The sequence below is a fragment of the Neoarius graeffei genome, chromosome 1, assembly GCF_027579695.1.
Source record: "Neoarius graeffei isolate fNeoGra1 chromosome 1, fNeoGra1.pri, whole genome shotgun sequence".
Classification (NCBI taxonomy): Eukaryota; Metazoa; Chordata; class Actinopteri; order Siluriformes; family Ariidae; genus Neoarius; species Neoarius graeffei.
Genome location: NC_083569.1, coordinates 27,507,414 through 27,532,420, shown reverse-complemented (window position 1 = coordinate 27,532,420; position 25,007 = coordinate 27,507,414). Strand labels below are relative to the sequence as shown.

Genomic DNA, 25,007 nt, shown 5'->3' with positions numbered 1-25,007 from the left:
GCTTTTACCCGAGCTTGTCTGGCAAAAGAGGGAGCGGTTCCAAGTCCAGGTATCTGTCTTGGACAGGCGTGGGTTCGAATCCCACTTCTAACATTTATTGCAGCGGTTTGCTGATGGGCCCCGTGGTGTGTGCCCGAGCGGACTAAGGAGCAGAAAGAAAGACTACCTGGCTGCACTTTGCCTGTCCCGCTCACGTTTGCTTGCCTGTAAAACAGAGATGCCTACCCCAAATTTTGAATTTCAGTATTCTTGAAAACATTTTTCAGTATTTTGGAGTGACTTTCAGTCACATTAATTTATGCGCATTTCCATTATAAAGAGGTATATATACACCAATATGTTTAACATTTATATTATTAAAAAGAACTGTTTTGTGTGAATTGAATAAACAAACGCGAGCAGCCATCTCAACTGAATTTCCACTCAACAAATTCCTCAAGCATACAATATCACATTTTTATAAATACAATTGTGTTCCCCGTTTGCAGACATTACGGTTGACTACCAATCATTGGTATTGAATGTAACTCATCAAAAGTATTATATTATATTGCCTGGCAAAATGTTGTACCTGTTAACGGATTCTAATAAAATAAAATAAAAAAATCTCATTTCATGCCAAAGAGAGTCCGACATTGTTATCTTAATGTCCCAATATATAAATACTTCAGCATAATGCTTCAGAAGAGACATTGAATAAAATGACATTTATAATTGTATTTAAAACAGTGGAATTATCAATTTTTTGCCACAATCCCAACAGCACTAATCATAAAATTCTGTTTTTGATCATACTGCATGTACATTTGCACTTGCAACACTGAAAAGACTTTGAACTAAAGAAGTACAGCCAGTGTTTGATATTTCAGTGAATATAAATCATACAGTGGTGCTTGAAAGTTTGTGAACCCTTTAGAATTTTCTATATTTCTGCATAAATATGACCTAAAACATCAGATTTTCACACAAGTCCTAAAAGTAGATAAAGAGAACCCAGTTAAACAAATGAGACAAAAATATTATACTTGGTCATTTATTCATTGAGGAAAATGATCCAATATTATATATCTGTGAGTGGCAAAAGTATGTGAACCTCTAGGATTAGTAGTTAATTTGAAGGTGAAATTAGAGTCAGGTATTTTCAATCAATGGGACGACAGTCAGGTGTGAGTGAGCACCTTGTTTTATTTAAAGAACAGGGATCTATCAAAGTCTGATCTTCACAGCACATGTTTGTGGAAGTGTATCATGGCACGAACAAAGGAGATTTCTGAGGACCTCAGAAAGAGTGTTGCTGATGCTCATCAGGCTGGAAAAGGTTACAAAACCATCTCTAAAAAGTTTGGACTCCACCAATCCACAGTCAGACAGATTGTGTACAAATGGAGGAAATTCAAGACCATTGTTACCCTCCCCAGGAGTGGTCGACCAACAAAGATCACTCCAAGAGCAAGGCGTGTAATAGTCGGCGAGGTTACAAAGGACCCCAGGGTAACTTCTAAGCAACTGAAGACCTCTCTCACATTGGCTAATGTTAATGTTCATGAATCCACCATCAGGAGAACACTGAGCAACAATGGTGTGCATGGCAGGGTTGCAAGGAGAAAGCCACTGCTCTCCAAACAGAACATTGCTGCTCACCTGCAGTTTGCTAAAGATCACGTGGACAAGCCAGAAGGCTTTTGGAAAAATGTTTTGTGGACAGATGAGACCAAAATAGAACTTTTTGGTTTAAATGAGAAGCGTTATGTTAGGAGAAAGGAAAACACTGCATTCCAGCATAAGAACCTTATCCCATCTGTGAAACATGGTGGTGGTAGTATCATGGTTTGGGCCTGTTTTGCTGTATCTGGGCCAGGACGGCTTGCCATCATTGATGGAACAATGAATTCTGAATTATACCAGTGAATTCTAAAGGACATGTGTCCATGAATTGAATCTCAAGAGAAGGTGGGTCATGCAGCAAGACAATGACCCTAAGCACACAAGTTGTTCTACCAAAGAATGGTTAAAGAAGAATAAAGTTAATGTTTTGGAATATCCAAGTCAAAGTCCTGACCTTAATCCAATCGAGATGTTGTGGAAGGACCTGAAGCGAGCAGTTCATGTGAGGAAACCCACCAACATCCCAGAGTTGAAGCTGTTCTGTATGGAGGAATGGGCCAAAATTCCTCCAAGCCGGTGTGCAGGACTGATCAACAGTTACCGGAAACATTTAGTTGCAGTTATTGCTGCACAAGGGGGTCACACCAGATACTGAAAGCAAAGGTTCACATACTTTTGTCACTCACAGATATGTAATATTGGATCATTTTCCTCAATAAATAAATGACCAAGTATAATATTTTTGTCTCATTTGTTTAACTGGGTTCTCTTTATCTACTTTTAGGACTTGTGTGAAAATCTGATGTTGTTTTAGGTCATATTTATGCAAAAATATAGAAAATTCTAAAGGGTTCACAAACTTTCAAGCACCACTGTACATGTAAAAAGAAATTGAATAAGTTTAACTCACATTTCATGGCACTAATTGGCAAGTTCAACTCCAAGCATAGGTCAACCATCACCGCTTCAGCACGTGTCACGTCCTGTGTCTTTTCATCCACAGATTTCGTAAAAAACTGCTGGATACCCCCAGATTTACTTTCCGCCTGACTCGCCATTTCAGCATACTCCATATGTTTTTTTTGTAGTTGACATGCCGCGTGCAGTCATCGCAACCACCATGAGTGACATTAATGTCAGTTTTACACAGTTTGCAGTGCGCGTATCCATTGCCCTTTTTACACCCAGTCATGCACGGCCATTCTACCGTATCGAAAATAGCGCGAACAAATGTGCGGAATCTGCGCATGTCACACACAGCATGTGCGGTTGTCGGAAAAATAAATAGCCTAGCCGTGAATCGTGCATGGATTGAAAAAGTCGCTTGGCCATTTAAAAACAACTCACTGGAATTTAAGACTTTATAATAATTCCATACAGAATAACACTGTTTGCCGTAACATCGTATTTACGTAACTTTTCCGTACAAAATACGGCCAATCCGTACTAGTAGGCATCTCTGGTAAAAGAAAGAAAGAGTACCTGGTGGCACTTTGCCTGTCCCACTCAGGTTCGCTTGCCTGTAAAACAAAGAAAGAGTACCTGGCTGCACTTTGCCTGTCCCACTCACGTTCGCTTGCCTGTAAAACAAAGAAAGAGTACCTGGCTGCACTTTGCCTGTCCCACTCACGTTCGCTTGCCAGTAAAACAAAGAAAGAGTACCTGGCAGCACTTTGCCTGTCCCACTCACGTTCGCTTGCCTGTAAAAGAAAGAGTACCTGGCGACACTTTGCCTGTCCCACTCATGTTCTCTTGCCTGTAAAAGAAAGAAAGAGTACCTGGCTGCAGTTTGCCTGTCCCACTCACGTTCGCTTGCCAGTAAAACAAAGAAAGAGTGCCTGGCTGCACTTTGCCTGTCCCACTCACATTCGCTTGCCTGTAAAAGAAAGAAAGAGTACCTGGCTGCACTTTGCCTGTCCGGCTCACGTTCCCTTGCCTGTAAAAGAAAGAGTACCTCGCTGCACTTTGTCTGTCCCACTCACGTTCTCTTGCCTGTAAAAGAAAGAAAGAGTACCTGGCTGCAGTTTGCCTGTCCCACTCACGTTCGCTTGCCTGTAAAAGAAAGAAAGAGTACCTGGCTGCAGTTTGCCTGTCCCACTCACGTTCGCTTGCCTGTAAAAGAAAGAAAGAGTACCTGGCTGCACTTTGCCTGTCCCACTCACGTTCGCTTGCCTGTAAAACAAAGAAAAAGTACCTGGCGGCACTTTGCCTGTCCCACTCACGTTCACTTGCCTGTAAAAGAAAGAAAGAGTACCTGGCGGCACTTTGCCTGTCCCACTCACGTTCGCTTGCCTGTAAAAGAAAGAAAGAGTACCTCACTGCACTTGGCCTGTCCCAATCAAGTACGCTTGTCTGTAAAATAAAGAAAGAGTACCTGGCTGCACTTTGCCTGTCCCACTCACAAATGAGCGTTAACTCTATTCCTGAGAGCATTTCCGCCTGTTCACTGCTATTTTTGACCCTTTTTGTAATAATGAGGTGTTTAAAGCACTTGTTGTTGAAGTGAAAAGGAAAAATGAGAGTTCATTGCTGTCGGTGCGGGAATAAACCCAGTGGTGCTGCAGGAATAACCGCTGTGTCAGAGTCGCTGCTGGGATCCTGATCTCGCCGCTTCTACAAATGAGCGTTTTGTGGGGATTTCCAAACATTTAAACTAGTGCTGTCAAAAATATCGCGTTATTAACGCGTTAACTTGACTCAATTTTAACAACGATAATTTTTTTTATCGCGAGATTAATGCTCTGTGACATGATGTAGGTTTTTCATAAGCTTTTGAAACTGCCAGGAACTTGGAACAGAGACTTTGCTTAGAAAAACGATAGCAGCTAGACTGTAATGCCACGCCCCGCACAGCCAGAGTCCTCTGCCCTCCCCCGAAGAGCCACGGTGCTCGGCTTAGGTTTCGTTTTCCCATTGGCGGCTCCAGCCCCACTTTGCTGTGACAAGATGTGTTATGCTCTGCAATTAAAAAAAAAAACACATTGGTACAACCAGTGTTCGAACTATGCCGATATTTTCGGGGGGTCCCTTTTTTTCCCTTGGGGGGGTGCTTGCGCTTGTCTCAGAGCGCGGATCTCCATTGTGCGCTCACTTCGGATATGCAAATGCTTCCCGTTACACACGATTGCTTTGTCAATAAACATCATTTTGCCAATATTTTAGAGACCCCCCAACATTTCCCAAATCATGTTTTCAAGGGATCTCATGTCTGTTTCAGGGGATCTCGGATCCCCCGAGTACCCCCGTAGTTCAAACGGTGAGCAAGCCCATTCACTTTTTTATGCTGATAAGAGAATGACATGGTTTTTCATGTGACAAAAATGTGCGATTAAATTGCGATTAATCGCGAGTTAACTATGACAGTCGCGACATTAATCGCAATTAAATATTTTAATCGCTTGACAGCACTAATTTAAACACAAACACCTTTCAATTCCAGCGAGGTCGGCGGGGACTTCATGAATATTCATTAGGAAAGTGCTGCCTGATTGGCCAGTGAAGTCTTTCTGTTCCACCGCGTTACTTTATGAGGAAGCGGTTTTGTTTGGTTCCGAACCCATCAGTCCGAGTCCAATAATTATTCTACCATCAGGAAAAGCAGCACAGAATTTACTGCGATTGGTTTCAAATGCATGTTGTTGTGGTTCGTGGATTATTATCCGTAAATAAAGTTGGACTTTTCTTCAAAAGGAGCGAAATCAGTGGCAGATTTAGCAAATTGGGGGCCCCAGGCAAAGGTATGTATGGGGCCCCCCTCATCCGATCCGAAACAAAAAAAAAATGTACCGACTGCATGGTGGATAGGCAGGTAAAGCTAATCTACAGGGAAGTAAAGGTTGGAGAGGAGAAAAAAAAAACATTCCCCTTTAAACCCTGCATACACTTCTTTACTCCAAAATGAAGATGGAAAGCAGAGAACACAAAGTAATAGTCATGATGGAACCCAACAGAGAATAAGATTTCATATAACATCTGTCTTTGCCAAAATGCCAGGAAAACCAGCACTGTTTATTTTTTTTTAAAGATCAGAACATTTCAAACATTCTATAAATAAAACTATGTACATAGTTGTGTGTGTGTGAGTGAGTTAGTGTTTGTATGTGTGAGAGTGTGTGAGTTAGTGTGTGTGTGAGTTAGTGTTTGTGAGAGAGTGAGTGTGAGAGAGAGGGGAGGTAAGAAGTGTGGACTGAGGAGAGATGAGGTGGCATTTGGCTCTAAGCAACTCCATATCCATGTGAATGTATGTGTCAGTGAGTGAGAGAGCGAGAGAGACAGTGTGTGAGAGAGAGAGTGTTCTGTGTGTGAGACAGAGAGGGTGAGTGAATGAATGAGAGAGTCATTTTCTTCGTGGTGGTCAACAGAAACGGGACACGCGCTCACCACCTCCGCTATGTTTTTTTTTTTCAGAATGATTAGTCTGTTGCTCGTCTGCTGTGTTGGAGCTTGATGCCGCTCGCTCCCCTCCTGAATCAACAGCAGCTCCTCCTGCTCCGCTACAACATCCGAGTCAACCGACGGTGTTGACACATTAAAGAAAGTTGTAAGCTTGGGAAGCGCATCATTCTTTGATTTCGCCTCATCCCGCTTCTTCCTTTTCGTAGCACCACTTGGAAAGTGGCGCTTCATTTCGCTGATCACAAGTTCAAAACAATTCAGCACAGTCGCTATTAGAAGTTCCCTGAATTCACTCACTCAGGTTCAGTTCACGTTCGTCGCGCAATGTTCTCGGACTCGCGCGATCATTGCATGGAATAGTCCATTTCAACACAAATGGGGGGGGGTGTACAAATACTCATTCCTTTGTATTTTAGTTTTTTGTCTTTGTTTCCGATTTAAACATACAAAATTACAATTTACAAACACAATGGCTTAGGAATGGATCGCTGTCCAAAGGCCCCCAAATCCCCAGCTGATTCGGGAAGGGGCAGCTGGTCTGGGGCCCCTGCCGAATGGGAAAGTTGGAGGGGCCCAAGGCAATTGCCTACTTCGCCTCTATTGTAAGACCGCCTCTGAGTGAAATAAAAGATTTGTACAAAACACAGGTTTATGTCCCAAACCAGCATTATTGTTAGGACTTGGACTGTTTTGGCCTCTAGAGGCCGCTGTTATTTCCTTTTCGTGTCTTGTTTATTTTGGCCTCTAGAGGCCGCCACTGTTCCTGTGTTTTGTGTTTTTGTTAATTGCCTGTTAGTCCTAATTATCTTCACCTGTGTCCTTAATTAGTTTGTGTATTTATACCCCTGAGTTCAGTCCTCTTGTCACGGAGTCTTTGTGCTGTTATGTTTATCTCCAGTTTCCTTTGTACTGTGTTTTGTGGATCTTCTGAGCTTTTGCATTTTTGCCTTTTTCTTTTTGAATTATACTCTTTGTTTTTTTTTGTTTTGCCCTGGATTGTATATAGTGTACATAGTATAAATAAACCTTTTGTTACTTTTTCTACTTCCGCCTCACGCCTCTGCATTTGAGTCATTCCCCTGGTGGCCTAGTGGGGGTTTGCTGGATCATCACACCAACAAACCAGGTTCGATTCCCAGCAAAACCCTAACAATTATGTAATAATTCATTTACTGTGTTTTGATCCTATAAGGGGGGTTAGACCAAAAATGTTTTTCTACCCCCTCCAAAATATGGAGATGATCTATCTATGGAAATACCAATATTTGGCCAACTGAAAAATGCTAACCCCCCTGTACATACCCTCTGAAGTTAATAACCCCTCCAAATAGTCAAAAACTGCCTTTTTCACTAATATAAGCATTCCTTAATGGAAATAACTCTTAAATATAACATCAAAAATCACAGTAATAACATTTATTTCTCATAAAAAGAGTTGTTAGAAACCCTCATTTTGTCTCTGTTTACGGGTTTGAATCAGAGTAACAAATTCTCCATAAAGTTTCAAGAGATGCTTCTTTATATGTCTGGTGTGGATGGTGTATAAGTTCCAAAATAACCAGTGCTCTTGAACAAGTTCTGCCAGCAACTGAGCAGCAGCATCCCTGGATCTCTGTGCTTGACCAGCACGCTTCGGCCGCAGCAGATACAGCATATTCTGAATGATGTCCTTCCCTGTTGGAAGCATCCCAGAAGGGAACTCAGCTTGCTCTATGTACTAGACTACACCTAGTATCTTCTTAGCTTTTGACCGTGTTGCAACAGAAGCCATTATTTACCTGCAAGAATACAAATAATGACTATTTAATACACTGGGAGATATAATTCAGATATGAATCATTTGTGCATACTGGTTCTTAAAACTAAATTAGTAACCTTAAGTAATGATCCTCTGTGCTTAAAAATAGTTCATATTTGAGGTATTACTGAAGAGTGTGACATTCATCAATAACTTTAAAACTTGCTGAAAAAGAGCAGAATTACCATATGTTTAATTTACTTGAATGTAAGGTTACGGTACTTACCACTAAGCTTAATACCTTAAAATAATGATCATCTGCACTGAAAATGTTGTAGTCGTACCTAGTGGCATACCTGAAGAGGTTCACATTCATCGATAACTTTAAAACACATTAAAAAAAGCAGCATTCTAATATCAAACAGCACTGTAATGCATTTTGTCATGAATGGAAACTTTCAGAGGGTATGTACAGGGGGGTTAGCAAGGTTCAATTTAATAAAATTTTACATTTTCCCACATAGATGGACCATCTCCATATTTCTAGGGGGGTAAAACATTGAAAAGTCAAAATTCTTAACACACACCCCCCCCCCCCCCCCCCCCCCCCCACACACACACACACACCCCCCCCTATAATTAGCCTCTGGTCAGGAAAAGGAGCACAAAATTTACTGCGATTGGTTTCAAATGATTATAATTTCATTTTCAGTCAGAGTTCAGTTGAGCATTTTAGACGGATTTATTTTTGAATATGTAGTTTTCACATTTTCATAACAGGCTTATTAAATAAATAGACAGCAACAATGTTCCAACAAATATTTTAATGAGTCTGAATTTTGACTTTGACAGAATTACTCTGTCAAAGTCCAAAGATCATTGCATCATACAAAATAAATTAACACACGCATAAATGTAGGTGAGGTGGCCGAGAGGTTAAGGCGATGGACTGCTAATCCATTGTGCTCTGCATGCGTGGGTTCGAGTCCCACCCTCATCGCATGTCTGTTCTTTTGGGTGGTGTAGTGGTTAGCACGGTCGCCTCACAGCAAGAAGGTTCCGGGTTGAACCCAGCTGCTGGCGAGGGCCTTTCTGTGTGGAGTTTTCATGTTCTCCCTGTGTCTGTGTGGGTTTCCTCCGGGTGCTCCGGTTTCCCCCACAATCCAAAGACATGCAGTTGGGTTGACGTGGGGCGGCCTTGGGCTGAGGTGCCCTTGAGCAAGGTGCTGCTCACTGGGTGTGCGCATGTGTTCACTGCTTCAGATGGGTTAAATGCAGAGAATGAATTTCACTGTGCTTGAAGTGTGCATATGACAAATAAAGGTTTAAAAATAAATATTAACATAGAGTATATAAAATGCAACTTTAACAAACAAAGGTTTAGGAAAAATGTAAACACCTGTAACTTAATTCATGACACCTTTTCTCGTTATCTGTGCAAAGATCTGTACTATTAATTCAGATTTATTCCCTTTGCAGACTTTTTAATTCAAATCAATGTCTTTAAGTGTCAGATAGAAACACATCCTGGCTGATCGCTTCATCAGGGGGAAATGGGGGAACTGTTGCCTGGGTCCGCCCATCCTAAGCGTGACGCAACACGAGGGCCTGTTCCGAGCTTAGTCTGGCCAGGCAGGCTATCTACAGCATTTCCAAGCTCCCGAAAAATCGGGAACCAATCAACTTTGAGCATCTCCAACGGCCCTGGGTAGAGGCGTGTTCAAGGCAGTGACGTAGTAGAACTGTGACCAGAAACCATAGATTGTTTACAGAATCTATGCCGGAAGTGCTTCATTCACATCACGAACATGGAGCAGCGGCAAGCCTTTAACACAGCGGTAGATGCTGTATTGAAAGCATTCAACGGGAAGTTCTCATTGAAAACGGAGCAAAGAGCAGCCCTGGAGGTATTTATTGAAAGGAAGGACGTTTTTGCCTTGCTTCCGACCGGCTTCGGTAAGAGTTTAATCGACCAGTTAGCCCTGTCGCGTCGCATACGCCAGAGGAAAGAGTTATGTGATTGGTTTAAGCTTCATCACAGCCTTTTCTGGCTTCGATCAGTAGCAAACTGAGGCATTTCAGGGAGGTGGTTCAACCACGGGCTCTGGGAAACAGTTTGGCTTAATAGCTTGGCCAGACCAAATGCTTGGAGAGCTTTGAAGTCGCGTTAGCCAGGCTAGGGGAACTGTCCTTAAACTGCTCACACACACAAAATACATTATGATTTAATGCTGTGACAAAACACAGACAGACAATAATCAGCAATTATTGGTCGGTAGTGATGGCCGTCTGAAGCCGAGGCTCCGAAGCGTGTGTCGAGTATAAGGGGGTGTGGCAGATGAAGCCCCGCCTCGAGGCATGGATCGTTCGGAAGAAAACCACGTGAGGGAACCACGTGAGGCTGGGGAGGGAATTTCGAAGAAAAGGAATCACCTCAATCCAAACACAGTGAAAAAAAATCTGTTCCTCAACAAAAATCAATAAAGATTCCCCTAAAAGTTACTCTGTGCACTGCACGGCTGCAGTAGCACTCACAGTCCCATCACACAAGCACTGAACACAAAGCTTACTCCCTTTATGTTTATGTACACCTTTTTATTGTGCAGACAAAATTATACTGATCATTAATCCATAGAAAGACACAAAGTGTGTGTGTGTGTGTGTAAGAGAGAGACAGAGGGTCAACACCAAATAACATACAGGCAAATAAGTAAAACAAACAAGCAAAAAAAATCTGATGACATAAGTTATTTTAAAATGGAACATTGTGCAAATTACTGCACATGCAAAGAATAATGTAAAGTGGCAGAACATTGACGCGAGGTAGAAATTAAACATGCTGTACATTTATCTTAGCAGTAGGTCGCTAGTGAAGTCTGCTGAATGAGAGTCTGAGTAATGAACCTTTTAGTGAATCACAACCGAGGCCTTGTTTATCATGGTTCATGTGGTTTTCTGCTCAACGATACAAAGCCTCAAAGCGGAGCTTCATCTGCCCCCTTATTCTTGATATGCGCTTCGAAGTCTCATTTGGCCATCACGATCTTTAAACAGTGATATCAATGAAAACTATGGTCAGGCAAGGCAAGACTAAAATGGCCATTATGAGTCTTGAAAGTATTTGTGTGTGTGTGTTTTGAATATATTATGAAGCCATTGACAACAATAACAAAAATCTACAAAATCATTGTACTTAGCAACCAAAAAATGTGATCCTGAGTGTGAACATAGATCTGGAGCAGGAGACAAGACACCTCATCTCATTATTTCTAGCCGCTTTATCCTATTCTACAGGGTCGCAGGCAAGCTGGAGCCTATCCTAGCTGACTATGGGCGAAAGACGGGGTACACCCTGGACAAGTCGCCAGGTTATCACAGGGCTGACACATAGACACAGACAACCATTCACACTCACGGTCAATTTAGAGTCATCAGTTAACCTAACCTGCATGTCATTGGACTGTGGGGGAAACCAGAGCACCTGGAGGAAGCCCATGCGGACACGGGGAGAACATGCAAACTCCGCACAGAAAGGCCCTCGCCAGCTACGGGGCTCGAACACAGACCTTCTTGCTGTGAGGCGACAGCGCTAACCACTACACCACCGTACCGCCCCGAGCCAAGACACACTAAATATAGATTTTATTGACTGATCTAACCCCCCATTTATTTATTTTAACTCATTATATCATTGATATTATATCATCTGGAATTATGTAACTTTGACAAGTGATCAGCCTTCAGTATAACATAACTGTGTGAAAGTTTTTGTACAGTGCAGTTGGATTTTCTGTCACTGTGGGCTGCAGAGCACAGTAGTATAGTGCAGAGTCTGATACAGCAGCAGAGGAGATGAGCAGATCCACTTGGTTATTCTTTTCATCAACTTCAGCAGAGAGACGTGGTGGGATTGAGTCACTTTTATATCCACTTTGTGATATATAAAGAAGGAAGTCAGGTTTAGATTTTGGATATTGTCTGTACCAGTGCAGGTAGTTTCCTTTACCACTTGCTTTGTAGTAGCAGGACAGAGTAACATCACTGCCTTCATCTATAATTGTCTGAGTAAAAAGTGGCTTGATTGAAGCTGCCATGGAGTCACCTGTCATAAAGAAGAGAGCATGCACATTCTCATTTTTCTTCCCACCATGCAGATGAATAAATCATTAATTCAATGCTTAATATTTCTGCAAGAACAAAAAGTCAAAGTTAACTCACTGAGTGAAAGCCACAGACACATGAATATAACAGTGAACATGATGAATGGTCTCAGCTGAGTGAAAGTATTCTTTCTGTACTATGATATGTTCACATCATAAAGGTTCATGAAACTCCAGCCCACAGCATCACATGACAGTGTCACCATTGTTACTGACAGATTGTTGATTCGTACTGAAGCATCCTGGCTTTACATTCAGCCTCACATGGGGAACCTGTCTTCAACTCCGACTGTCAGCAGAATTCATATAATTATGAAAAATCAATCATTCTGGTCTGTAAAAATATACTGTAATTGAATAAATAAATCATTAAATCTTTAAATTTCATGTTGCATTTGTTTTATAAGTGGTTTTGCTGCATTAGGGACTTTAGCCTTATCAGAAAATGCTGTGAATAAGTCATGATAAATAATTTAGTATAAAAGCTATTATTACTAGTAATAATGAAGCCTGAGGTGAGGAACAAACCAGCTGCTGCTCTTGGTAATATTATGAAAGATGCCACCAAGCCATGAGCTTATAATCAAAGGCTTGAATTTAGCTTTTCCCTGCTATTAAAAAACACAACCTAGTTACTGTTATTACATTACTGCACCGACGGTTAATGGAAAAATAGTGAATTAAAGATTATTAAACTCACCTGGCACTGATGCTGCATGAAAAACTCACGAGTCTCTCGACAATCCGGTTTTCCAGTTGCACTCAGTACAGACAGTGTTGTATTGCTCTGCTTATTTTAACAGGCCATTGTTAGGGAAATAGTCTTCTTCCGCCGGTGGAAGAAGTCCCTTCTTGTTTACTGCAAAATATGTATATTTTGGATAGAATTCGAAATATGACTTATCTGCAATGTATTCCCATTCTTCAATGTTGCCTTAAAGACACTGCAAACAGTTGTTTTTTTCTGTAGCTCCCATCCCCCATTCCCGTCTTATTTTTCCTCTCCTTTTTTCCAACTGATGACTTACAAACCCAAGTTCAATCAAATCTGACAAATTTCCAAATAGTCAACAGAATGAATAAGTTTTAATTTCCCGCCTTTTTTCCTCTCCTTTTTTCCAACTGATGACGTACAAACCCAAGTTCAATCAACACATACAAATCTGCGAAATTCTCAAATAATCAACACAATGGATAGCAATAAGTTTTACTTTCTAAAACTCATAAAGTTGAGTTCAAAATCCAAAAATTGTCAGAGCTCTTTGTGTTAAAGAGAGGTAGTAAGTGGACATAACTAAATGAGGCTGCAATTTTTTACAGTGTACGGTTATTCCGCAGTGCCAAATACATTACTGTTTCTGAAATGTGATCAGGAAATTTTACTGGATCACAGCAGATATATACTGGGGCATGTAACCCAGTAAAATGGGTCTGGCGACGCCGATGGACAACTCATAAATTCAAGCAACAGATTAAACGCAAGCTTGACCCTTACTGTGCGGTGAGCTCTTTGGGATGGCGCTTCTGACTTTTGTTTCCAGATCGTAGGAACTGCTCTGCATACCAGACATCAATCAAATCCTTCTATGTGAATCTGCCTCACAAATTTATCTTTTGCAAAATGTATGGAGCAGACACCAAACTGTCTAGTCGGCTTGAAGTTACCTCTCTTTGTTGGAACAAATCAAACCCATTCATTCTGCAAGTGTCCTGCTGACTTTGGGCTACAATGGATCAAAATTCTGCTTTTCTTCATCAGCGACACACCTTTTAAGTGTCAAAGGCTTAGATGAACACACCCCACAGTGCCGAAACCCAGGATTGAACCAGGGACCTTTAGATCTTCAGTCTAACGCTCTCCCTACTGAGCTATTTCAGCAAGAGCATGCCACCATCTGAGAAGTCATGTCACCGATATAAACATGAGTAGTTGCTAAATCCAATCGGTAAGGTCACATGGTGTTCCTTTTGAACCAAAATCTAATGAAATATAAAGTGTTTAAAATAATATATAGTATCATCTGGAAGCATGACATATGCACTCAAAAAAATAAAACATTGGATTTACTTAACCGGGTTATGGCAACCGGTCCAACGAAACTGTGTTAATTTAGATGTATTGAATACAGTTATGTGTTGAAAAACTCAACATAACTGTATTCAATACATCTAAATTAACACAGTTTTGTGGGACCGGTTGCCATAACTCGGTTAAGTAAATCCAATGGGGTTTTTTTTTGAGTGTGTAATGTGGTAATTGATTAATGAAACTCTTTTATGTTGTTGGCAATTTGTTTTATTCCAAGCATGTTTTTAATTAAATGAACAAATGTTCACATGAAAGAATGAGCAAATAATAAGCTAAATAATGAGGTAAATGTGTTCTCTGTGCTCACTCATTTCACTGTTACCCCCCAATCATGCAGTCTTGATTATTTCACTGTTATCCACAGTATCAAGTGAATAATGATCTCCCTTATAAGTGCACACACGCACAGAGAGAGAGAGAGAGAGGTTTTGATCTGTGTGTAGTGTATAAAATAGATTGTGAAATAAAAAACTGAATAAAGAATAGGAAGATTTTAATTATATATATATATATATATATATATATATATATATATATATATATATATATATATATATGATCAAAATCTTTGTCTCTCTCACACACACACAATGTTAGATGTGCAGGAGAGATGGCATGAGGTCGTTGCAGTGCAGGTCGAGGACAAAGCTGCGCACTGGTGTCGGCTCTACTCTCCCGTTTGCTGCCCTGTGTTTGGTCTGTCTGGAGTCCTGGGGGCGGTGATGTGACCCATCGGTGGTTGCTGTGTCTGTATGGGGCCCCTGCCTGCTTCGCCGGTGGGATGATGGGGTTTTTGCACTATCTTTTACTGTTCTTTTGTATTGTGATCATTGTGTAGGTATTGTGTAGGTTTTGTCATTGCTCTTTTCTTTCTATTGTCCCTGTTGTTCTAATTTTTGTATCCCCTTGTTTCTTATGCGGTCTGTCATTCCTGTGGGAATTTTTTTTTTAACTTTTTTTGTATGTCACATAGTTCTGTGTGTGTTCCATATGTTTTTTTTTTCAAAGTTTTGGTGTCTCCAGTATTGTTCTGCGGTGTAGAAAATGGTAATAGAAAAAAAAACTGATACAAATCACTGATACTGTATAAATCACTTAAGGATTTAATTTGCACTTTTGAAAATCTACCTATTCATTTGGTTCTTTGCACATCTTGTGTTCATTGTTTGTGCACTGTTGTCTTTGTCTATTGTCTTTGTTTTGTTGTACTATATAGCTTTTGTGTTGGTATAAAAAAAATAGATTATGAAAAAAAACCCTGAAAAAAGAATATAAACCCCAAATATCCAAACTCGCTTTTAACAGAAGTCATCAAGGAATCACTGAACATTTTTGTGAAACAGTATTTTTCATTGAAAAACTGTCATTAAACATAAGAAGTACATTAAAAGGATGACTTAAAATCCAACAATCAAGACAATTATGGAATCAGTTTTCATGCTCTCATTATGTTAGAGAAGAGTATTGCTTATGGATCCTCTCAGAAATGAAAGTTCGTACGAACAGAACTGGTAACTGGTGCCAATGATCAGCTGTTACCAATGTTGCTGAAAGATTTTCTCTCATTGCTTAGTCTTTGTTCGCAGAAATATTTTTACAAGCCTTGAGACATATTGAAGCATTTAAGAATAATTCACAAATAAACAGGTTATTATAAAAAGAGGAAACACTGAAAGTAAATTGCACACAAGCATGACAATTTTCTCATTTTTAAGTAAATATATAAAAGGTATAAGATTATATTATGTGTAATAGCTGTTCCTAGTTGTACTGTGTATCCACCAGGCTAATATATATCAGAAATTCTCAATAATGACTTCATTTCACTAAAACACACCTCACTGTGTAAAATCACTGTGGATTACAAAAAGCTAACACACAAATATCATTGTAAAATTCAGACTCTGCAGGATCTTGACTTTAGAAAGTGGGATGTATATGAACTTATTGAAAACTTGTTCAGTGCTTTTAGCAAGGATATAGCAACTCACAGCAACTCTTTACAACCACGGTGAGCAGAAAAGCAGCTCAGCAATCAACAGCAGAAGACCACACTGGGTTCCACTCCTGCAGCCAAGAACAGGAATCTTCAAATCAAGAACAAGTTCCGATTACACTGGCAGGTGAGTGTATATTTTTATTGACCTCTCAAACCATCCATTTATTTATTTTTAACTGATTATCATTGATATTATATCATCCGGAATTGTGTAACCTTAGCAGTTGATCAGCCTTCAGGATAATATAACTGTGTGAAAGTTTTTGTACAGTGCAGTTGGATTTCCTGTCACTGTGGGCCGCAGAGCACAGTAGTATAGTGCAGAGTCTGATACAGCAGCAGAGGAGATGAGCAGATCCACTTGGTTATTCTTTTCATCAACTTCAGCAGAGAGACGTGGTGGGATTGAGTCACTTTTATGTCCACTTTGGGATATGAAAAGAAGTAACTCCAGTTTAGATTTTGTCTGTACCAGTGCAGGTAGCTTCCTGTACCACTTGATTTGTAGCTGCAGGACAGAGAAACATCACTGCCTTCATCTATAATTGTCTGAGTGAAAAGTGGCTTTATTGAAGCTGCCATGGAGTCACCTGTCATGGAGAAGAGAGCATGCACATTCTCATTTTTCTTCCCACCACACAGAAGAATAAATCACTAATTCAACACTTAATATTTCTGCAGTGACAAAAAAAGGTCAAAGTTAACTCACCGAGTGAAAGCCACAGACACATGAATATAACAGTGAACATGATGAATGGTCTCAGCTGAGTGAAAGTATTCTTTCTGTACTATGATATGTTCACATCATAAAGGTTCATGAAGCTCCAGCCCACAGCACCACATGACAGTGTCACCATTGTTACTGACAGATTGTTGATTCTTACTGAAGCATCCTGGCTTTACATTCAGCCTCACATGGGGAACCTGTCTTCAACTCTGACTGTCAGCAGAATTCATATAATTATGAAAAATCAGTCATTCTAATCTGTAAAAATATAATATAGTTAATACATTATTAAATGTTTAAATTCCTTGTTATATTTGTTTTATAAGTGGTTTTGCTGCATTAGGAGATTTGGCCTGATCTGAAATTGCTGTAAATAAGTATAAATCATGACAAATAATTTAGTTTGACAAGTTATTATTACAATGTGATTGATTTATTGACTTTGTACTAATGAAGCCTGTTATTTCACTGAGGTGAGGAACAAACCAGCTGCTGCTCTTGGTAATATTATGAAAGATGCCACCAAGCCATTAGGCCTTAAGAGGTGTGATGCATTTTGTGTGTGAAGTTTGCTGGATCAAGTGAAGGTTGCACAGAGAGAGAGAAAGAAACTGGGTGTTTTATTTATTTGTGTTTCTTATTTCCTGCTTCAATCCTCATTGGGGCCTTTGACACACCTGAAGGGAGAAAGATCACGTCTCAGGTTCTGATCTAAAAATATTGGGACCTGACAGAAGTGGTGCTTGTGAGTTCTTGCTGCTGAGGAAGGAGAAGTTTCTTCAAAACATGTTACACTTAAGTCTCTATCATCGATCCTTTGACACCAACAAAAATACTTCAATTAAAGCTCTAAAGGATTCTTATAATGCTGAAAATATTTGTAAGTTCCTGGTTACATAGCACTAGGAAACTCGGGACAAGAACTCCATGAGATGTACATGGAAAAAGCATGAGGTTGAGAAAATTACAAGTTAAAAAAGAAAAGAAGACAGAGTCATCTATATCCCTCACCCTATATACCAACTATATACCAAGTTTCAAGATATTATTTGTCACATTTTTCAAATTCTGCTACAGGAAACCAACCCTACCTCTTTATACTGACCTCAGCAGCCCATGGCATAAGCTCACCAGACCTTTGGTCCAGGTGAGCTAAAGATTAAAATTTATCATATTTCTTAGTATCAAAAGGCACATATACATTACTTAATCAACACATAAAGAAAAGAAAGCACAACTTTATTCATCACACACTTGTGAAATTTCCTCTCTGCATTTAACCCACACACGCATACCTAGAGCAGTGGGCAGCCATGCTAACAGTGCCCGGGGAGCAGTTGGGAGTTAGGTGCCTCGCTCAAGGCCATCCCATATTAACCCTTTGGTGACTGCCTCAAAATCGCCTGTTTTCAACTACGTTAGATAAAAACATCATAACTCACCATTGACTTATCCAAATCATATAAGTAACCCATCATTTTAAAGCTAAATGATTGAACATAAGTTATTCTCAAAGGTGTAATATTATTCAAGTAATATGGAGGAACGATTTTCAAGGGGTCAGTCACCAAAGGGTTAACCTAATCGCATGTCTTTGAACTGTGGGGGAAACCAGAGCACCCAGACACAGGGAGAGCATGCAAACTCCATACAGAAAGACCCCCTCTGGCAGCAAACCTAGAACCTTCTTGCTGTGAGGCAACCATGCTAACCACTTACACCACCATGCCACCCAAAATTATTCCTACTCAGTTAGCTTTTTTTTTTTTCTTGCCATGACCCGGATTTGAACCGGGGTTGCTGCAGCCACAACGCAGAGTACTAACCACTATACGATCATGGCAAACTACTCAGAGATAGGCGCATATTAACTTTGAAGACCATACCACTCATAGTTTTCATGTTCTGCTCTGGAACCAAAACCTCAGACTTAGTCTGAAATTGTTTCCATGGAAACATGAAAAATTTAAATTTCTCAAATTTCTTCGTATGAAAAGGCACATCTCCATCACCTTGGTAATATGTATACCAAGTTTCAAATCTGTATCATGAATAGTTTTGGATATATGCTCCAGAAACAAACATTGCTCTTAGAAACTAAGTCAAAATCTATTTTTTATGTAAAAATTTGAAAAATACTTGAGAAAGTAGCCAGAATGTACAGTCCATTGACACACTGCATTATTTAAAATGTGTGTCCTTTTTTTGTGAGGCAAATAGTAATTATGATTATAAAATAAATTAATTGAAAGATGTGTAAAGTACTTTTATATAACAATAAATTGCTTAACAATTGTTGTAATAATAATTATAATTGTTAATTAATACTTAATTAACAATTATAATTATTATTACAACAATTGCTAAGCAATTTATTGTTATATAAAAGTACTTTACACATCTTTCAATTAATTTATTTTATAATCATGATTTATTTCTTTAATATACATGTATTTATCAAAAGTGAGGTGATGTTGGGTGCGGGAGGTTTTTGCATGGCCCAATAAAAATAACTTCAAAAAAGTAATATATGAGTAAAAGTTCACCAAATGCAACATCAGGAAAGTAGAAATTTTGCAAACACTTTCACAGTCATAATCCCAGTGCAGGGGCTTCAAGGTTCTGCTGTGGCCCCAAGCTTCAGCAGCTGCGAAAGAGTTAAGGCTCCATAGCTCAGTGGTGAGAGCACTGGTCTAGTAAACCAAGGGTTGTGAGTTCAATTCTCACTGGGGCCTGCAAGGAATGCTTTGAAGGTGGAAGGATGATCTAAGTAAAAGAGGGGCTATTGAGAACACTGACAGCAGAAAGTGCTGCTCATGTTTTCCCATCACTTGAAGACTGCTTTCTGCTGGTCAGAAGGGCCTCATGTAGACAGTTTGGAGATTGCTGAGGATCTGAAGTTGTCTTTGGTGTGTAATTTCTGCAAAGCACTTTGCCATCAATGCCCATTGTCAGGTGGTATTTGGAGGCTACTTTGCAAAATTTACCAAGTCTTGTTTTTGGTAATAATATACAAGTTCAGATATGAATTCATAAATCTGGGCTTGTTGTAATGTTTGTAGGCTGCTGTTTCATAGTTAATTATGCAGGGGAACTTTGCGCATAAAAAGAGCCCTGAAACCACATATAGGAAATTGGTATAAAAGTATTACATCATTAATATGCAATTATTGTATCCATAATAGGTGTTATTTGTGGCACGCAACCTTTTTACTCAGGTCAAAAGCAGGTTCATACATTAGATACCCATTTAACCCTAAAAGGACCTAAACTACTGAGTGGGATCAGTTAGCCCCTCAGAGGTGGTGTGCTGCTCAGTCTATTCAACTGACATAACTTTCTGCTTTTCGGAGTTTGTTACTCTATAGATTCTTTATCTAAAAGTATGTTTGTTTCAAGATTGATGAAAAAAAGTGTTTAACAAGGTGACTGATTTTTTGTTGGGGTCCCATAACTGTGAGATTTGTTGCAAAAAATATTTCAGCAAGTTAGTCGCTTCGTTGTGTGTCTATCTTTGCCTGTCTGTACGTTTGCATGCTTGTGTTAGATGTCTGCCATAATTAAGAATATAACTCTTTCTTACAAATTGTAGGTAACTAGTGAACCTGTTAGTTATAGAGTTACTGAAATGTCCGCTGTCTGATGCTTATCTGTCCATGCACTCTCCATACAGAACAACAGACAGTCCAGCAGATACAGAGGAAACTGACATTGTCTAGTTGTGAAAGAGACATTGTTTACTTTTGAAAATAGTCCAGTGGCTGTTCTGGTCTTAATATGTGTTACCAATAACTGCTTTTATCTCAGTGTTTTGTGTTTGAATCCTTAGGCAAAGTGTTACTTCTTGATGTAGTTTGGACATAAAAAAAAAAATAAAAAAATAAAAACTGGGAGCAGCTTAGTAATAAATGTCTCACAGAAATTTCTAAAATGAGAGATTGTGAGCTGAGTTCTGGAATGTACACTGTAAAAAAAAATCCGTTGTTTTTACCGAAAAATACTGGCAGCTGTGGTTGCCAGAATAATCCTGTTAAAAATACAGTGAAATGTAAACAACATTACAGAATAACTTGTACATTTCATTGGGATTCCATGTACAATTAATGATAACTAAATGTAAATTTTACAGGTATTCAATGTACAATAATCAATACATAACTGTTAATTTTACGGATATTCATTGTACAATAAACAATGATTGTATGAACATTTCACCGGGATTCAATGTATGATGGTTACAAGCAATGATCTACTAGACAGATATTTTATTTGATTTAGAGTTTTACGAAATGTGCCGGAGAGCCTCTACTGACATTTTTTTTATTTTTTTAACAGGGCAATGATGTAATTTTAACTATCACATTCTGTTTTAGTATTACAGTTTGTCTGTGTTTAAACTACAACAATCTGTAAATTCTACAAAAAAATATGATCAATTCAACATATTCTTACTGTTAAATTAACTGTGGTATTTCGTTAGGAGTTTTACAGTATATTGATGCAAATTACACACTGCTTCATTGTTTTTGTATTTGCAGTTTTTTTATGTCATGATTTTACATAAATTCACTGTTAATTCTACGGACATTTTTTACAGTGTAGATAAGCTATAAATATTCTCAAGTTCTGTAGCAATAGTGTAAAATATTTCTGGCTTTTTTATGTTCTCTATGTACTTAAATGTCTCATTTTAAACTTAACTTGATAATATCATGTAAATATATGATTTCTATTCATATAAAGTTAGTAAATGGGTAATTAAAAAAAATACAGATGTTATAATGGACTTAAGTGATACGGATATACGGTTGGGTTTTTTTTTACGTTTTTACATGCGATATTTAGCATTTCCTTTTTTTGGTGAAAATGGTGATTGCTGACATTACAACAAGTAAAAATAATTTGTTTGGGATGTAAATAAAGGGTTAATACTGAGAAACCGGACTTGCCAAATTTTGCAAAGTAGGTTACATATGCTCCCTGACTATAAAGTTTCTTCAAAACATGTTGCACTCAAGTATCTATCAGTGAGCCTTTGACATCTCATCTCATTATCTGTAGCCGCTTTATCCTTCTACAGGGTCGCAGGCAAGTTGGAGCCTATCCCAGCTGACTACGGGCGAAAGGCGGGGTACACCCTGGACAAGTCGCCAGGTCATCACAGGGCTGACACATAGACACAGACAACCATTCACACTCACATTCGCACCTATGGTCAACTTAGAGTCACCAGTTAACCTAACCTGCATGTCTTTGGACTGTGGGGGAAACCGGAGCACCCGGAGGAAACCCACACAGACAACATGCAAACTCCGCACAGAAAGGCCCTCGCCGGCCCACGGGGCTAGAACCTGGACCTTCTTATTGTGAGGCGACAGCACTAACCACTACACCACCATGCCGCCCCTAGCCTTTGACATCTTAAACAAAAGACTTCAATTAAAACTCTAAAGGATTCTTATCATGCTGCAAATATTTGTAAGTTCCTGGTTACACAATTCCAACTTTTAGCACTAGGAAACTCAGGACAAGAACTCCATGAGATGTACACGGAAAAAGCATGAGGTTAAGAAAATTACAAGTTAAAAACGACAAGAAGACAGTCATCTATATCCCCCACCCTATATGCCAACTATATACCAAGTTTCAAGATATTATTTGTCACATTTTTCAAGTTCTGCTGCAGGAAACCAACCTTACCTCTTTACACTGACCTCAGCAGCCCATGGCATAAACCCACCGGACCTTTGGTCCAGGTGAGCTAAAAATTTAAATTTCTCACATTTCTTAGAATCAAAAGGCACGAATACATTATCTTGTTAACATACATACCAAGTTTCAAATCTGTATCATGAATAGTTTTGGATTTATGCTCCGGAAATGAACATTGTTCTTAGGAACTAATTCAAAATCAATTTTTTATGTAAAAATTTGAAAATTAATTTTTTCCAAAAATCCAAAATAGCAAAACGCAGCAGTTCACAAGTTGCTTGATACTTATACAAATTTTCATGAAAATATCTTCAGTAGTTTTAAAGATATGGCCTGGAAATGAAAACATGACCAGATGAAACCTGTTTCTATATCCCCCGCCAAACTTCGTTTGGGTGGAGGATTAAAAAAAAGAACCAAAAATACTGTGGGTGGTAAAAGAGAGCAACAGGACTTGCTTGAGGATTCTTGAAGACGTTTCACCTCTCATCCGAAAGGCTTCTAAGACAGAAGAAGTATTCAGATGAGAGGTGAAACATCTTCAAGAATCATCAAGCAAGTCCAGTTGCTCTCTTTTACCACCCACAGTTTACTATGACCTGGATGACTGAGAATCTTCACAGACATGCAACCAAAAATACTGTTTGGATTTTTTTTTGGTTGGAGTTCTCATCACCTGAAAACCATTGGCTGCTGCTGAGGATGACCCCACATGAAGAGCTTGAAGATCAGGAGGTCACTCATGGTGCTTATGGTTCGTCTCTTGAGGGCTTGGCCTGTCCAGTGTTTTTGTTAGCTCAGATGAGAAAGTAGCCAGAATGTACAGTCCACAGCCCACTCTACGATTGGCCCACCACATAATTTAAAATGTGTCTTTTTTTGTGAGGCAAATAGTAAACAGAAGCTAACTGCAGCTAAGAACTAAAGTTGTGAGTGACGTGACGCCAATTTCTGTGAGCTGTTTTGAGGATCGGTGCAGGGGCTTCAAGATTCTGCTGTGGCCCCAAGCTTCAGCAGCTGTGAAAGAATTAAGGCTCCATAGCTCAGTGGTGAGAGCACTGGTCTTGTAAACCAGGGGTTGTGAGTTCAATTCTCACTGGGGCCTGTAAGGGGTACTTTTAAGGTAAAAAGATGATCCAGACAAAAGAGGGAATATTGAGAACACTGACACCAGAAAGTGCTGCTCATGATTTCTCATCACCTGAAGACCACTTTTTGCTGGTGAGAATGGCCCCATATGGACAGTCTAAAGATCAGTGAGATTACTCTGAATGAGACTGAGGACCTGAGGGTGTCCTTGGTGTGCAATTTCTGCAAAATACTTTGCACTCAAGTCACCATCAATGCACAGATGATAACGTCAACAAAAAAAGACTTCAAATTAAGACTAATATATAGATTGAGGCACTGCCTAAAAGTGGAGCTCCCATCTGGTTTGTAGAATTTTCTTATATCATAGCCTGCCTCTTTTGTTTTATTTCTTTACCGTTATAGTTACTATACTGTTTCCTTATGTTGCACAAAACGTCAGGCGACAACAGTGACAAGTTACTCACTACTATACTGTCCCGACTACTACTCTACTTCACTAGTTGTTGGGTTTCCTGTGGCAGCAGGCATGCACACACAGGACCGAAACCATCAGAAAACAACTCGATGGGTTTCTTTATGTCTCCACACTCTATGCCTATGGGGCTCCGCTCGCATAGGCCGAAGGAGCTCCACTAATATGAAGATTTAAATTTTAATTACAGATAGGAGTGTGGTTCAGTTAAAGGTTAAACTGATTTCCGTGGTGAGTAAATACCGATAGAGCTAGTGTTGGTGTGGGGATGTTCTAAAGCAGCCTGCAAAGCATGTCATTTAGAATGATGAATCCACACGACTTACAGTTGCTGCTCTCTAACAGTTCCAATACAGCCAGTCAGCCGTCTGTCACAGAACACGACACATCTGGAGTTTGTCATTTTCATCTTTGGCACTGTGTCCATCTTAGAAACTCACTGCGCTCGTGAGATAATCTGCTCTCTGACGTCATTTCTGTGGATTGAGCGGGACAGAAACCACCCCTCCCCCACCCAGGTTTTTCCTCTGCTCTACACCAAAATCATAGGTGACATGCTTTCTTATTTTGAATGCAGAATGGCAAATTTCACCGAAAAGTAAGCAAAATATATAAAGTTTTCAAGGTCTTTGGTTGAAATGTTTCCCCTCATGGGCCAAGTTGCAACAGGAGCCAAACCGTACAGGCGATATTAAAGCTAAGCTAACAGAGCATGCGCAGTGCGCAGGCAGCCTTTTGCCACCACTTTACCATCAGCTGACCTGTCGCTAGTGTATTGCTGTTTTCTTTCTTTGTCCATACTGTTTGAATTGATCAGTATAACTGGTTTCATAAGCCATGCTCAGCATTAAATCACTGTTTGCCATCACTTCATTCTCATGCATTTAACTGTGCTATGGGGAGAGCGGGGAAAGGCCGAGCAGCATTTTTTGGATACCAAATGTTTGTCATCAGGGTTGCCACCCGTCCCACAAAATACAGAATCGTCCTTTATTTGGCAATTAAATCTTGTGTCCCG

At 39.6% G+C, this 25,007-nt stretch overlaps 4 non-coding genes across 4 annotated transcripts; 3 read left to right on the top strand and 1 right to left on the bottom strand.

Annotated features, from left to right (window-relative positions):
* The first annotated feature begins 8,656 nt into the window (after nt 1-8,656).
* Nucleotides 8,657-8,738, top strand: trnas-gcu (transfer RNA serine (anticodon GCU)). The gene has a single exon. It is a non-coding gene; the product is annotated as a tRNA-Ser (tRNA).
* Nucleotides 8,739-13,704: 4,966 nt separating this feature from the next.
* On the bottom strand, nt 13,705-13,777 carry trnaf-gaa (transfer RNA phenylalanine (anticodon GAA)). Its single transcript has one exon. It is a non-coding gene; the product is annotated as a tRNA-Phe (tRNA).
* Nucleotides 13,778-19,375: 5,598 nt separating this feature from the next.
* Nucleotides 19,376-19,448, top strand: trnat-agu (transfer RNA threonine (anticodon AGU)). Its single transcript has one exon. It is a non-coding gene; the product is annotated as a tRNA-Thr (tRNA).
* A 4,009-nt stretch (nt 19,449-23,457) lies between these two features.
* trnat-ugu (transfer RNA threonine (anticodon UGU)) lies at nt 23,458-23,530 on the top strand. Its single transcript has one exon. It is a non-coding gene; the product is annotated as a tRNA-Thr (tRNA).
* Nucleotides 23,531-25,007: the final 1,477 nt, after the last annotated feature.